Raw genomic sequence first — 13,503 nt, forward strand, 5'->3', positions numbered from 1 at the left:
AGTGAAGAGTTGGGATAATAATGAGAAGAGAGTGAGTTGCACTCACAGTTTTGGTTGTGCTTTTTGGAGTGAAAACAGTTATATTTGTCAGCAAGGAGGGAAATAGAAGGGGCGAGAGAATGAGAGTGAGACGCTTGTCCAAGAGAGTGGGTGAATCTCCATGATAGAGGAAGTCGTGCTTAGTTTTATTATTACTGGTTTGCAGAGAGATCAGAGTTCCTTTTTACTAAAGCCTCCTGATTCACAAAGTTACTCGTAGTTGAGTTTTGGCCATGCTTCCCTGCAGAGCCCACCGCCAGTGCCCCCCTCGCCGCTGTTCCCGCCTCTTCCCTGCCCCTCAGCCTGCCCTCGCCACGGGCACTGGCTCCTTTTCAAGTTTAGTTGTGAAAGTTTGGGTCTCAGAGTTCCACTGCTGTGGGTGCTGCAGTCTAGGTACCGAGTCTGTCGTTTCTCAACACCACGGATGCACCCGAGCCCCCCGCCCCGCCCTGCTGCTTCTCATATGCCTCTTCTCCCCACCTCCACTCATCTCTTTCCTGCTCTGGGCCTAGGGTGGTGTAGGTCTCTCCCCTTTAGAGCATCGCATTGCCTCGTCCACCTGTTCTAAATAGCACACATCACTGAGGTCATCGTGTACTTATCCTTCTCCTTCTGGCATTTAACATGGTATCTTCCAGTTCCATCTATGTTGCTGCATATGTGTCATCCCTTATGGCTGCGTAGAATTCCACCGTGTAGCTGTACCACAGCCTCACGGTCTTCACTCATCTTCAGTGGCATCTAGGTTGGTTCCAGATCTGCTCCTTTGCAGAGTGAATAATGGTGTTCATACATCCTTTTGAATGGTTGTTTTTCTGTTTTGGAGATAGGTACCCAAAAGTGTAATTGCTGGAGCAAATGCACCCCGATTCTAAGTTTCTTGAGAACCCCCAAACAGTTTTCCCTAGGAATTGACCCAGACAGCGTTCCCGCTAGAGCGGACGAGAGTTCCTTTGCACTGCATCCCCGCCAACAAAGATTGTTCCCAATATCTTTGATATGTGCCATTCTCACTTGCCGTCTTGTTTTGATATTTCATTGCCTTTGGTTTGGATTTTCCTAGTAATAAGTGACATGAGCATTTTCCCATGTGCCTGTTGGCCATCTGTTGGTCTTCCTCAGAGAACTCCTTGTTTATTTCTTCTTCCCATTTTATGATGGGCTTTTTAGATTTTTTTGTTGTTTTTGTTGATCATGTGATTTTACTTAATTATTTAATTAATTTAGATAGTTTTTCTTTTTGGGTCACACCAGAGTTGCACAGGGGTTACTCCTGGCTCTGCACTCAGGAATTACTCCCGCAGTGCTCGGGGGACCATATGGAATGCTGGGAATCGAACCCCAGTCAGCACGTGCAAGGCAAACACCCTACCCGCTGTACTGTCGCTCCAGCCTCGGTACTTAGTTTTTTAAAGTAGGTTTTTATAAGCGGTGTTATTTGTCTTTTATTCTCTTTATAGCCAACATGAAGCCAGAATGGTTATATTATGATTCCGGGGAAAGTGTCTCACTGTTTTATAGCAGATGAATTAAAATTTTGGGGCCTGGGGTGTGTGTTTGGAGTATTCTTTTAATTTAGTGAACTGTTGAAAGTTCCTTTCTTTGCTTCCGATCAGGTTTCCGCACACGAAGCTCTTGCTCAGCATTAGGGCTTTCCGGTTTGCTTTAGAACTAGACAACACATTTCCCTACATATTCCAGATTTCATATCCTGACTCATTCATGAGAAATATTTTTAGTTTTTCAGTTAAATTTATCTTTTCTTTCCTGATCTATAGTTTTGGTGTCATGAAGTTTACGTTCGTAGAATGAAACTTCTTTTCCTTTTTTTTAAACTTATGGTGCCAGGAATTGAACCAGGGCTACACATACATAATTTCCTACTGTCAAACTGAATCCCAAGACCCCACAATTTTGTTTGTTTTGAGGGGAGGCACACCTCATGGGGCCTAGAGCTTCCCTTGGGCTCTGAGCTCAGGGCTGACTCCTGGCAGTGCCAGGTAAACCAGCGTCAGGCCTTGTGTGAGGGAGATGCCTAAACCAGCCCAGCACTGTCTCTCTGGCCCCACTTCTAAAGTTTTGAAAAATCGTAACTTCTCTGTGGGATGTCTGTCATGAGACAGGCCGTCAGAGTTGGTGGGACCCGTCAAGTCAGGCTGCCTCAGCCCTGAGGCTCCGAGGCAGCGAGGCCGATGCATAGACATCTTGTCTGCTGTGCAGTGCATGGGAGAGTACCCAGGCCCTGAGCTCCCCAGAGGAGCTGTTGGCTCTGGAGGGCCATTGAGCATAGGCCAGCAGCAGCCTCGCGAGGAGTGGCCACAGTCACCAGAGAGCTACACGGTTGAGGTGGATGGTAAGAAAATCTGGTTGGTGCCCTTTTAATTCTTCTTGAGGGTTACTTCTTTCACTTCACTGAAATAAAATAAAAAATTAGTGGTAGCAGTTTGCACCAGAAAAAAGAAAATACTGGAGCTGGAGAAATAGGATAGGGGTTAAGACACTTGCTTTGCATGGGGGCTGACCCGGGTTTGATCCCCAGTACCATATAAAGTCTCCTGATCTCCTCTAGGAGTGATCCCTGAGCACCGCCTGGTGTGACCCTCAAACCAAAGCAACTCCCCCCCCCCAAAAAAAAACAGCTCACCAAAGAAAATATTCAGAATGGCAAAATGTTGCAACCCATCTTTCATCTCAAAACTTTATGAACCTAAGTAATGTAAAAGAAAGGGGCATCTGCCCAGACCTGACCTCCCTGCACTGCCCCGCCCCCTCCTGGCGGGCTCTGTCTGGCTTTATCCCCTGAATCTCCTTCCTTGGGCGGCGGTAGGCATCTGCCTCTGCTTTGTTCTAATGACGGCGGCAGTGGTGGTGGTGGTGGTGGTGGTGGTCTTCCGGGACCTGGGGGTGAGGGCAGGTGGGATGGTGGTGCTGGGACTGAGCCTAGAGCCTCAGGCCTGCAAAGCGTGCCATGCCTGGGCTTGGGTGTGGAGGGGAGGGCCTCGATGGCCCTGTTGCCCGTGCCTCCCGCCGTGTCCCCAGTGTTCCTCTGGGTGTCTGCAAGCCTGGTGGCTTGTTGCTGTTGACGCCATATTCTGTAGTTTGCTGTGTTATTCCCCCTTTTGTCGGGCTTGATTTTTTTGTTTTGGACCATTGGATTCCCTCCTGGCGGTCTTGGAGAACCCTATGGGTTGCCGGGACTGAATCCAGCTCCCTGTGTGCAAGGCAAGTGCCTTAGCCACGGGACTGCCTTTCTCACTCCAGGTTTGATTTATTTTTTTTCTTAAGCAAGTAGGAGCTTTTGATGAGCTTCTGTGAAGAATGCCAGGCTTTCTGCTTGATTTTCCTCTTCCTCTGGCCTTTCATCCTCTCTGCCTCCCTTCCTCATGCAGGTGGTGTGAGGTGCTGCAGGCCCCGTGCCCCCTGTGACCCCCCTGTGTGACCCTCTTTCCTGGTGTCAGCTCAGGCTCGGCTCCCGGGTCCCCTCTGAGGAGCAGCAGTGTCCTGCGGGCCGCCAGCCCCTTGTCCTGGGCTGGCTCGGCAGCATCGTTCTCTCTGCGCAGAGGCTGAGGCTGCTGGAGGGGCCCCTCCTGCCAGCTAATGCAGGCCCCGGGAGCGTGCACTTACAGACAGAGCAAAACTTGTGTTTGTGACCAGAGCAGACTCCATCGGTCTCCTCCAGGAAACACCTGAAGGCGAAACAGCAAAGTCACTGTTGAGTCTTTCCCTGGAGTGTCTGGCCTCGCGGGCAGTCGCATGCACCATCCCGCCCTCGCAGGGCCCAATGGCTGGCTCTGTCACACAGGCCGCAGGGCCCTGCCTTGTTTTACCCCGAGAAACCTGGGGCGCTTGTTCTCTGGACCTTGTTGGTCTCCCATTCTCCTTTTTATTTGTTTGCTTGCTTGTTGAGGGCCACACTGAGTGATGCTCATGTTACTCCTGGCTCTGCACTCAGGAACCACTCTGAGCGGACACGGGGACCACATGGGATGCTGCAGATTGAACCAAGTTGGCTGCGTGCAGGCCAAGTGCCCTCCCGCTGTGCCTTCTCCAGCCCGTCTCCTATTCTGCATCAGCGCCCCTCCCCCCTTCCCAGGGGCCCACCACGCCCAGCTCCATTGGGGTGTCTCTTGTCATGCTTGGGGCTGTGCCTTACAGATGGCCCCAGAGCCAGAGCGAGACCCCTGAGAGGTCCATATGACAGACCCGCACAAACGAGCTGGAATGACTTTGGTGAAGCTCGCCATCAAATGCCTCTGTATTTTTTTTAATGCTTCATCTTATTTTTATAATTTCTTTTTTAAAAAAATTTATTTTAATTAGTGAATCACCGTGAGGGTACAGTTACAGATTTATACACTTTTGTGCTCATGCTTCCCTCATACAAATTTCGGGAACCCATCCCTTCACCAGTGCCCATTCTCCACCACCAGTAAACCCAGCATCCCTCCCACCCTCCCCAATCCCATCTCCCCCCCACCCCACCCTGCCACTGTGGCAGGGCATTCCCTTCTGTTCTCTCCCTCTAATTAGCTGTTGTGGTTTGCAATAAAGGTGTTGAGTGGCCGCTGTGCTCAGTCTCTAGCCCTCATTCAGCCCGCAACTCCCTTCCCCCACATGGCCTTCGACTACAATGTAGTTGGTGATCGCTTCTCTGAGTTGCCCTTTCCCCAGAATGTGAGGCCAGCCTCCAAACCATGGAGTCAACCTCCTGGTACTTATTTCTACAATTCTTGGGTGTTAGTCTCCCACTCTTTTATTCTATATTCCACAGATGAGTGCAATCTTTCTATGTCTGTCTCTTTCTTTCTGACTCATTTCACTCAGCAAGAAACTTTCCATGCCGATCTACTTATATGCAAAGTTCATGATTTCCTTTTTTCTAACAGCTGCATAGTATTCCATTGTATAGATGTACCAAAGTTTCCTCAACCAGTCATTCGTTCTAGGGCATTCGGGTTTTTTCCAGATTCTGGCTATTGTAAACAGTGTTGCGATGAACATATAAGTGCAGATGTCGTTTCGACTATACTTTTTTGCCTCTCTAGGATATATTCCCAGCAGTGGTATTGCTGGGTCAAATGGGAGCTCAATATCAATGCCTCTGTATTTTTGACCCTAAGTGGAATAATTTATCAAACTTCATGATGTGCTTATTCTGTTTTTCCCAGTCTTTAGGCTGGGCCAGTGGGCAGAAGTTTCTAGAAGATGACCTCTGTGCCCTGACAAGAATGCCTAGTGTCTCAGTTATCTGCTGCCCTCCTGAGTGTCTTCACACGCACATCTGGGTCACTGCCACTGCGGTGAGAATCCCATGGGCTGCTGCTTGTACCTGAATCTAAGCATCCCTGTTTGCCGACAGCGTCTGCAGCGCATGTCCGGCCGACACTCTCTCCTCGCCTGAGCTTGCCTGAGGTCTCGATTCCTTCCCTGACGGCAAGACGCCCCTTTGGTGAGGCGCCTGTGCACCGCCCAACCCCCCTCCCCCCCCACCCCGCCAGAGGACTTGGTGTTGTTGCTAGTTTGGTGTTGGTTTTTGTCTGGGGCCACATCTGGCTGATCTCAGGGCTTAACTCCTGATGCTCCAGGGTCACCCCTGGCAGGGCTTGGGAGCCATGGGTGGGCCGGGGACCACACCTGGGGCAGCTGCTACAGGGCAAGTACCCCTCCCGCTGTGCAGCCAGTTTGGCGTGGTGCTGTTTTGACAATGACAGTTTCACACAGGCCACTTCAACATTTGTGTTCAGGTTCATGTAAATGTGCGTTCACTGTCCTTAGCGGGAATGTGAGGTGTGGGCTCACTGAGTGAGATGGTGGATCTGTATTTAACTTGATACGCTGCTTTATTTCTGGAGTTGGACTTTTATACAGCAAATGGTTAAGTTTCCACAAGTTTATTGATATGTGCTTTGGGATTTTGTTTTGTTTCTTATTGAAGAACTCAGGGTATACAGATTTCCCCAGATTTCCTTCTAATCTAATATTATTGGTTAATTTTTATATGCGGTATGTTTAGCCCTTTCCCCACTCCTCCGCCCCCCCCTCCTCTCCCTGCATTGGGGTTTTGATTGCCTAGTGATCTCCATTACAAAAACCATTCTTTTTCTGTTGGATTGCTTTGCAGCCTTTTCAAAATTTACATTTGTGAGACTGTTTGACTATTTCTATGCTCTCTGCAGTTTCATTGATATGAGTGTTATCCTTCATACCATATTGTTTTGATTACTGTAGTTTTTAAAATGTCTTGAAAGTAGGTAATATGAATTCTCCAACTTAATTTTTAAAAATGTTAACTATCGAAGACCTGAGATGTGGTTTGAAAGTAGAACATGTGCTCGGGTGAGAAGGGCCTTTCACTTGGCCCCGCAGTGCAATTGGGGCTGGTCCTGGTGACACCAGCACTGCCCATCTGAGCACTGCCAGTAGGGACCCACAAGGAAAAGGAATTGGAGATTGACATTTGTTTCAGGCATACAGCACAGGACTCAGAGTTTGTGTATACTGTGAAATGATCACAGTGACACTAGTGACATTCATTACTATGTGTGTTACAAAAGGGTTTTTCTTGTTAAAAGAATTTATAAGCTCTACTTTCCTGGTAACATGAGTCACGCAGTACAGTATTATTAGTCAGCCACTGTTACAGCAGACTTAATTTATACCTGGAAGCTTGTATTTTTGCTTTTGACTTTTTGTACCTCTGGGGGCCTTCTTGGTAGGGCTCAGGGAGTCCCACTTCCTGCCCTTGTAGCTCCTAGCCCCTTTTTGAGGGCTGGAAGGTTGGATGTTGACGCCCCAGGCCGCTCAGGGCCCTCAAGCTGCGGGGATTGAACGGGGCCTTCTCAGGCCCTTGATCATCTCTCTGCCCCATTGCTAGATATCCTTTATGCACTTATGAAGTTCCTTTCTAATTTTGCCAGGATTTTTTTTTTCATGTGTAGATGTTGAAATTTTGCTATGCTGAGAAAGAGAAAATGGAATCACAGAATATTTAGTTAAAATCAGGGAAGGCAGAACACGGCGGACCCAGAGAAATGGTGCCAGAGAAAGGCGCTTGGCTTGCATATGGCTGACCTGGGATTGGTGCTCAGCACACGTATGGTCCCCTGACCATGGAGCACTGAATGTGGAGCCAGCAATGAGCCCTGAGCACAGCTGGTATGGCTGCAACTCACCTGCCCCCTCCAAAATAACCCCCTGTAAAGAAACAAGGACAGGAGCAGTGGACATACCCTGGAGCAAGGAAGGTGTGGTGGGTGTTAGGACAGGGTGTCCATGGGAGCTGGGAGACTGAGCCCGAGAGACTTCCTGGTGTCTCTTGGTGCGCAGACTTGGGGCGTGCGGCCTGGCTTGGTGGGCCCCAGGGTCACCTCCGCAGGTCCACGTGTGGCCTGGTCCGAGCACTGACCGGCTCGTGCTGTGGCACATCAGGTGCAGCTCCTCCTCACCCAGCCGGAGGTCAGTGGGGAGGGGCTCTCCAGCTCGCGTGCTCTTCTCACTCGGGGCCCCTCTGTGGGGAGAGAAGCTCGAGCACGAGCTGTGCAGTGTCTGAGTCACTGGCAGCAGTTTGTGAGCTTCTCCAGAAACCGTCATGCGTTTCTCTTGGATAGCGTGGAATGGAATTATATCTATTTATTTCAAAAAACATATGAGTGGGGCTGGAGCAATAGTACAGCGGGTAGGGCGTTTGCCTTGCACGTGGCCGACCCGGGTTTGATTCCCAGCATCCCATATGGTCCCCTGAGCACCACCAGGGGTAATTCCTTAGTGCAGAGTCAGGAGTGACCCCTGTGCGTCGCCGGGTGTGACCCCCCGCAAAAGGGGCAAAATAAATAAATAAATAAACAGACAAATAAATAAATAAATAAATGATCTCAGGGTTCCTGGCTGTGCCCAGGAATCACTCCTGGCAGTGCCTGGCAAACATTTGCTGGAATCTGAGCGGGGTCTGTCACATGCAGGGCGAGGGCCTGTATTCCTCCTGCCCAAGGCTGGCTGGGGATTGAGTCGGTGTTTCCTGAGGTCGGGGATGTGTGTGGGTTAGTGGTGGAGCGCGCGCCTCTGCCGTGGCCCCTGAACCAACAAACACAGGCAGACGTTCCCTTCCCCCGCCCCCACTGTGGGAATTTTAGCCTTTAAAGAATAGGAAGTAGAGTTTTCGGGGCCTCAGGGAATCCTGAGTTCACTCCATGGCAGAACACTTGCCTCATTTGTGAAAGGTGCTGGGTCTGCCATGCCACGTGTCCAAAATAGGCCCATTCGAACCTGCTCGCGGGGGCCGGAGCGACGGCACAGGGCTGAGGGGCTGGCCTGGGCACGACCGACCCTGCTGCACTGCTGGCTCTGCCAGAGTGACCCAGGTGCCCCTCCCCACACACCAAAATTAACAGAAGAGATTGTTTTTTCTCTTCTTCACTCCAGACTATTTAGCACTGTCTAAAATATAATTACAGGGGCCCCATGTCTGATACAGCCAGTGAGGCACTCGCCCTGCGTGGGGCTGAGTTTGGTCCCTGGCACCTCATAGGGTCCCATAAGCCCCACCAGTGGTGCCCCCAGTTGCAGAGCCATGGATAAGCCCTGAGCGTAGCCTGGTGTGGCCCACGCCTAGTCCCCAGACAATGATTATGGCGTATTCTTGTATTACTTGTCTACCCTTGCTAGAATGTAAGCTCCAGGAGGTGACATTTCATCAGTTCTGTTTGCGAGTATCCTGAGGGCCTGCTGCCGTGCTTAGTAAGTGCCCAGAAAATGTTTTATTGAGCGACTGGTTTTGCAACTCATCTCTTTAAAAAAAAAGTTTAGCTGCCCCTAACATACTCTCCAAGCATTTGTGGAAAGATGGCACCTTCCTCCTTTGTAGCTACTTGCTTGTTTTTTTTTTTTTTTTTTTGCTTTTTGGGTCACACTTGGCGATGCACAGGGGTTACTCCTGGCTCTGCACTCAGGAATTACCCCTGGCTATGCTCAGGGGACCATATGGGACGCTGGGATTTGAACCCGGGTCGGCCGCGTGCAAGGCAAACGCCCTACCCGCTGTGCTATCTCTCTAGCCCCTTTCTTTTTTTTTTTTTTTTGCTTTACTTGCTTGTTTTTGTTTGTTTTGATACTACAACTCCTCGTGGTTTACTCCTGACTCAAGTTCACAGTGCTCTCCTGTCTCTGTGCGGGGATGACTCCTGGCAGGGCTTCTGTGGTGCAGGGCTGGAGCTGGCTGTGTGCAGAGCAGATACCTTCTCGCGTGCTCCCCGGCCCATCTTCCCTTTCAGCGACCCGCTTCTCCGCCTCCATCTCATGTGTTGTAGAGCTGGGCAAAGCGTCAGTCACTACCTTCTGGGGGATGACGGGAGTGATCATCTGAGAGCCCCGCCTCAAGACACACACAAGGGGCTGGGGCTGTGGCTGGGCCTCAGACGCCAGCTCTGCCTCACAGACACCAGCAACACCCTTTCAAGCCCCGGTTGTTGCCTAGTAACCATTCAGGGGAGCACTGCTGCTTGGGTCTCTGGAGAAAGCAGAGAACCTTGCAGGGAGTTGTGGGAAGGAATCATGTCACAAAATACATAATGCCCTGGGGACTCTCCAAGGCCACCTAGCAAAACAGCCTCAGTGGGAAAAGCACAAGACTCAAGCTTGTCTCTCTGATTAAGGAAGGAACAGACGGCTTCTCACCTGCCTGCTATGTATAGGAAATGAGGACTCTCCTCACGGTGCTCTTTTGTGGAGTCAAAAATGAACAAACTCATGAGAGTTGGTCTAGTAGGTAGGGCACCCAGGTTCAGTCCCGGGTACTGGTGTGGTCCCTGAGCCCCCTGCCATGAGTGATCCCTAAGCACAGAGCCAAGTAATCCCTGAGCACTGCTGGGTGTAGCCCCCACACAGACAAGCCTCCACACAGACAATGTTTTATATATTCGTTTTCACTGTTTGGTCAGCTTTGAATTAATTTCTGATTCACTGTATTACAATCTTAGTTTCTAAAACTTTTCCTCTTTTATGAAAGCACATTTACAGATAGCTGTGTGAGAGTAAGCTAGACTAGGACCTTGTAAATACTATCTGTTAGTATGAAAGTTGACCTGACTTTTCTCATGTGAGAACATTAAAAAAAAAAAAACCAATTCTTTGTGTTAAGGTATTATGAAGTTGGGCAGAAGGAAAGGCACAAACTGGGTTAAAAAGAAATGTCCATTCTGGAGTGTCAAGTGTTCGTTCTTTCTGCCTGTTGACATTTAAGATAGAATTTCTTTAACCCCTGTGCATTAATTTATATCCCTTGATGCACAATAATTTGCCAGCTATTGTGTGGGTAATAAAGGAAACATTTGTATCACCATTTCTGGCCCAAGAGCAGGAGAGGGAGAAAGTGAAACCCGGAGACATTGATCTAGAATCCATTAAGAGTCAAGCAGAAATGGAATGAAAGTCCTAGAGGCAAAAAGAGCCCACATAGGGGCTGGAGCCACAGTACAGTGGGGAAGCATTTGTCTTGCACATGGCAGACCTGGGTTCAATCCCCTGCACGCCATATGTCCCCCAAGCACCTCCAGGAACATTTCCTGGGCATAGGGCCATGAGTAAGCCCTGAGCATCTCTGGGGGTAGCCACTCCACCCCTGTAAAAGAGCCCAGGTAAAGTGGCACAGGAGGGAGGTGTGGAGTGATGTGGGAGGGGGTGGAGGAGGGGCACGTCTGGGTATGGAGACCAGGGGCCACCTCCTCCAGGAGTGGCTCCCACTGGACAAAGCGCAGAGGTACCCCGAAGAGGTAGGAGCCTGGAGGCCAAGGCCTCCTGCCCAGGCCGCACCGTCCGAGGAGGGCGCCCCCTTCCCTCAGTCCCCCTCGCCCCTCAGGGGCCTTTGCAGGGAGGACGCAGTTCGTGTAGAAATTGGATCCAGGTCTTGTAACAGCTCACAGTTAAAAGGAGGACAAATTGGTAGGTGGATGACTGTGGGTGTGGCCGTCATGCCCCGGGTGCAGTGACCTAACGTGGCTGTCCCCTGCGAAGGCCCTGGGTCTGGGACAGAGGAGAGGGCATCTTGGGGAGATAGGACAGTGTCAGGGAGGTGTGCGCGTTTTCTCCTGTTCTGGACACTTGTAATCTTTTAAAAACAATTTGTCATTTTTCCCAGTTCTGAAAATGTGGGTGTCAGTCTTAGCAGTTTCTAAGAACACGTTAGGTTTTAAAAATGTTAGACATTAGCTTTTTGGTTGTGTCTGTGCCTTTTATTTCTTATTTCTAACAGCTATACAGATGTATAATTTACCACACAAAGTTTACCCATTTCCCGCTTCACTGCCAGCACTGCCATTTGTGCTAATTAAGCCACATTTCGGCGGGCACCACTGGTGCTGTGTATCAGCATCACACAGATCACTAGATGTTTTTCTAGGGTTGCAGTATCTTATACATGCCACACAGCTTCTGTAACTCGCAAAGGCTTTTACATGCTTAATAGCTTTTTGTATTTTATGGGATTTAACTATTTGTAATCTAAATACAATTTAGAACATTTGCATCACTCTCACAAGAAAACTGTACCTCTGTTGGCTTCTCCCAGGGCCCCGGGGGCTGGGCGTTCGGTCCACCTGAGCCGTCCCTCCAGCCCCTAACACAGTTCACTGGTGTGAGCTGTCCTGCTGTCTTGATTTGGGCTGCTCTGCTGATAAGAGAGGCTGAGCATATTTTCATGGGACTTCTGGCCATCTGCCTGTCTTTCTCTGACAAGTATCTGTCCATTTCCTCTACCCGTTTTTGATAGGGTTTTGAATTTTGTGTTGTGGCTGCTCTTGGTGGGTACTTCACACATCCTGGATATCAACCTTTATCTCAGGTGTTGGATACAAATGGTTTTTCTGTTCACTTAGCTATCTTTATTTTATTTATTTATTTATTTATTTTATCATAAAACTTTTAAAAATTATTATTATTATTATTTATTTTATCACCATGTGGAAAGTTACAAAGTTCTCAGGCTTATGTCTCAGTTATACAATATTCAAACACCCATCCCTTCACCAGTGCCCATATTACACCACCAAAATCCCCAGTATACCCCCGCCCCCGCCCCCCACCCCCTGATGAATTTCACTTCATTTTCTCTTTACCTTGATTACGTTCCATATTTCAACACAAAACTCACTATTGTTGTGGGAGTTATACCCCCAAACAAGATAGCCCTACTAAGGAAGTATTTGATAATTAGTTTTCCATTAAAAGATTGTATGTTTTCAGGTTTTAGGAAAGGTCACGTGGCCGCACGGCTCGGATGTGTCCCAGTCCCGAATCCCGGAGCCGTGTTAGTTGCTGCTCAGTGTCGCCAGGGCTCCATCTAGAGAAGGTGTGCTGGCAGCACCTCCTCCGTCCGGCTCCCCGGTGTTGCTGGCCCCAATTCGGGTCCGGAGCATTTTCCAGGCCGCGTTGCTCACCAGAATGCCTGCCGCTTCTCTGTTGAATGTGGCAAGATCAGCTATCTTAATTTTAACCCATATATTTTTATTGCCATGCAGAAGTCCTTTACTTTTATGTAGTCTCATTTGTTTGTTTTTCATTTTGTTGTCTTTGCCGGCAGTATCAGATCACTGAAGACAACTTTGAGGTCCAAATCTTGAAGTGTTCTGCCTTTATTTTCCACACTGTACTTTATTATAGTTTCTGCTCGGATGGCAAGGTCTTTGACCTACTTTGAATTTGAACTTTTGTGTTGTGTGTAAGATATGGATCCAGTTTTAATTTCTTTCAGGAAGTTATCAATTTTCCCAGCACCATCTATTGAAGAGGCTATCTTTACCCTATTTCATGCTTTAAGCTTCTTCATTAAAATTTTAACTTGGGGCCGGAGCGATAGCACAGTGGGTAGGGCGTTTGCCTTGCACTCGGCCGACCCAGGTTCGATCCCCGGCATCCCATATGGTCCCCCAAGCACTGCCAGGAGTAATTCCTGAGTGCAAAGCCAGGAGTAACCCCTGAGCATCGCTGGGTGTGACCCAAAAAGCAAAATAAAATAAAATAAAATAAAATTTTAACTGTCCTTATATATGGGGTTTTGTCATGGGTCTTTGATTCTGACCCATTGATCAGAGGACCTGTCTTTATTCTAGTTCCATGCAGTTTTTATCATTGTAGCCTTATAATACAGTTCCAAATTAGGTAATGAAATACCTCCCAATTTCTAATTTTTCAGTATGGCTTTGGCTATTCATGGTCTTTTCTGATTCCATACACTTTATTATTGACTTTCTAGATCCCGGAAGAATGTCGTCTGAATGTAGAAGGGGATTGCATTGAATCTTTGTGATTGCTCAGGTAGGACAGTCATTTTAATAATACTGATTCTTCTAGTCCGCATACGTGGGGTATTTTCCCATTTCATAACGTCTCTGTATCTTTCTTAAGTGATTTGAAGTCTCTGTGGCATAGAGCTCCCGTGTCTTTTGTTAAGCCAATTCCTAGATAGTTAATGTTTTG

General features: G+C 48.7%; 1 protein-coding gene across 6 annotated transcripts in view; it reads left to right on the plus strand.

The window, feature by feature from the left end:
- Positions 1–13,503, plus strand: part of NINL (ninein like) — an 87,989-nt gene that overhangs the window by 26,540 nt on the left and 47,946 nt on the right. For 4 of the 6 annotated variants that reach the window (XR_008629204.1, XM_055131393.1, XM_055131392.1 and 1 more), the window contains one exon: positions 13,280–13,341. The exons of the other annotated variants lie outside the window; for them this stretch is intronic. The gene's annotated coding sequence lies outside the window, so the exon portion shown is untranslated. The remainder of the gene's footprint in view (positions 1–13,279; positions 13,342–13,503) is intronic. 6 annotated transcript variants of the gene reach the window in all.

This window comes from Sorex araneus, chromosome 3, assembly GCF_027595985.1.
Source record: "Sorex araneus isolate mSorAra2 chromosome 3, mSorAra2.pri, whole genome shotgun sequence".
In the NCBI taxonomy this organism is placed as follows: Eukaryota; Metazoa; Chordata; class Mammalia; order Eulipotyphla; family Soricidae; genus Sorex; species Sorex araneus.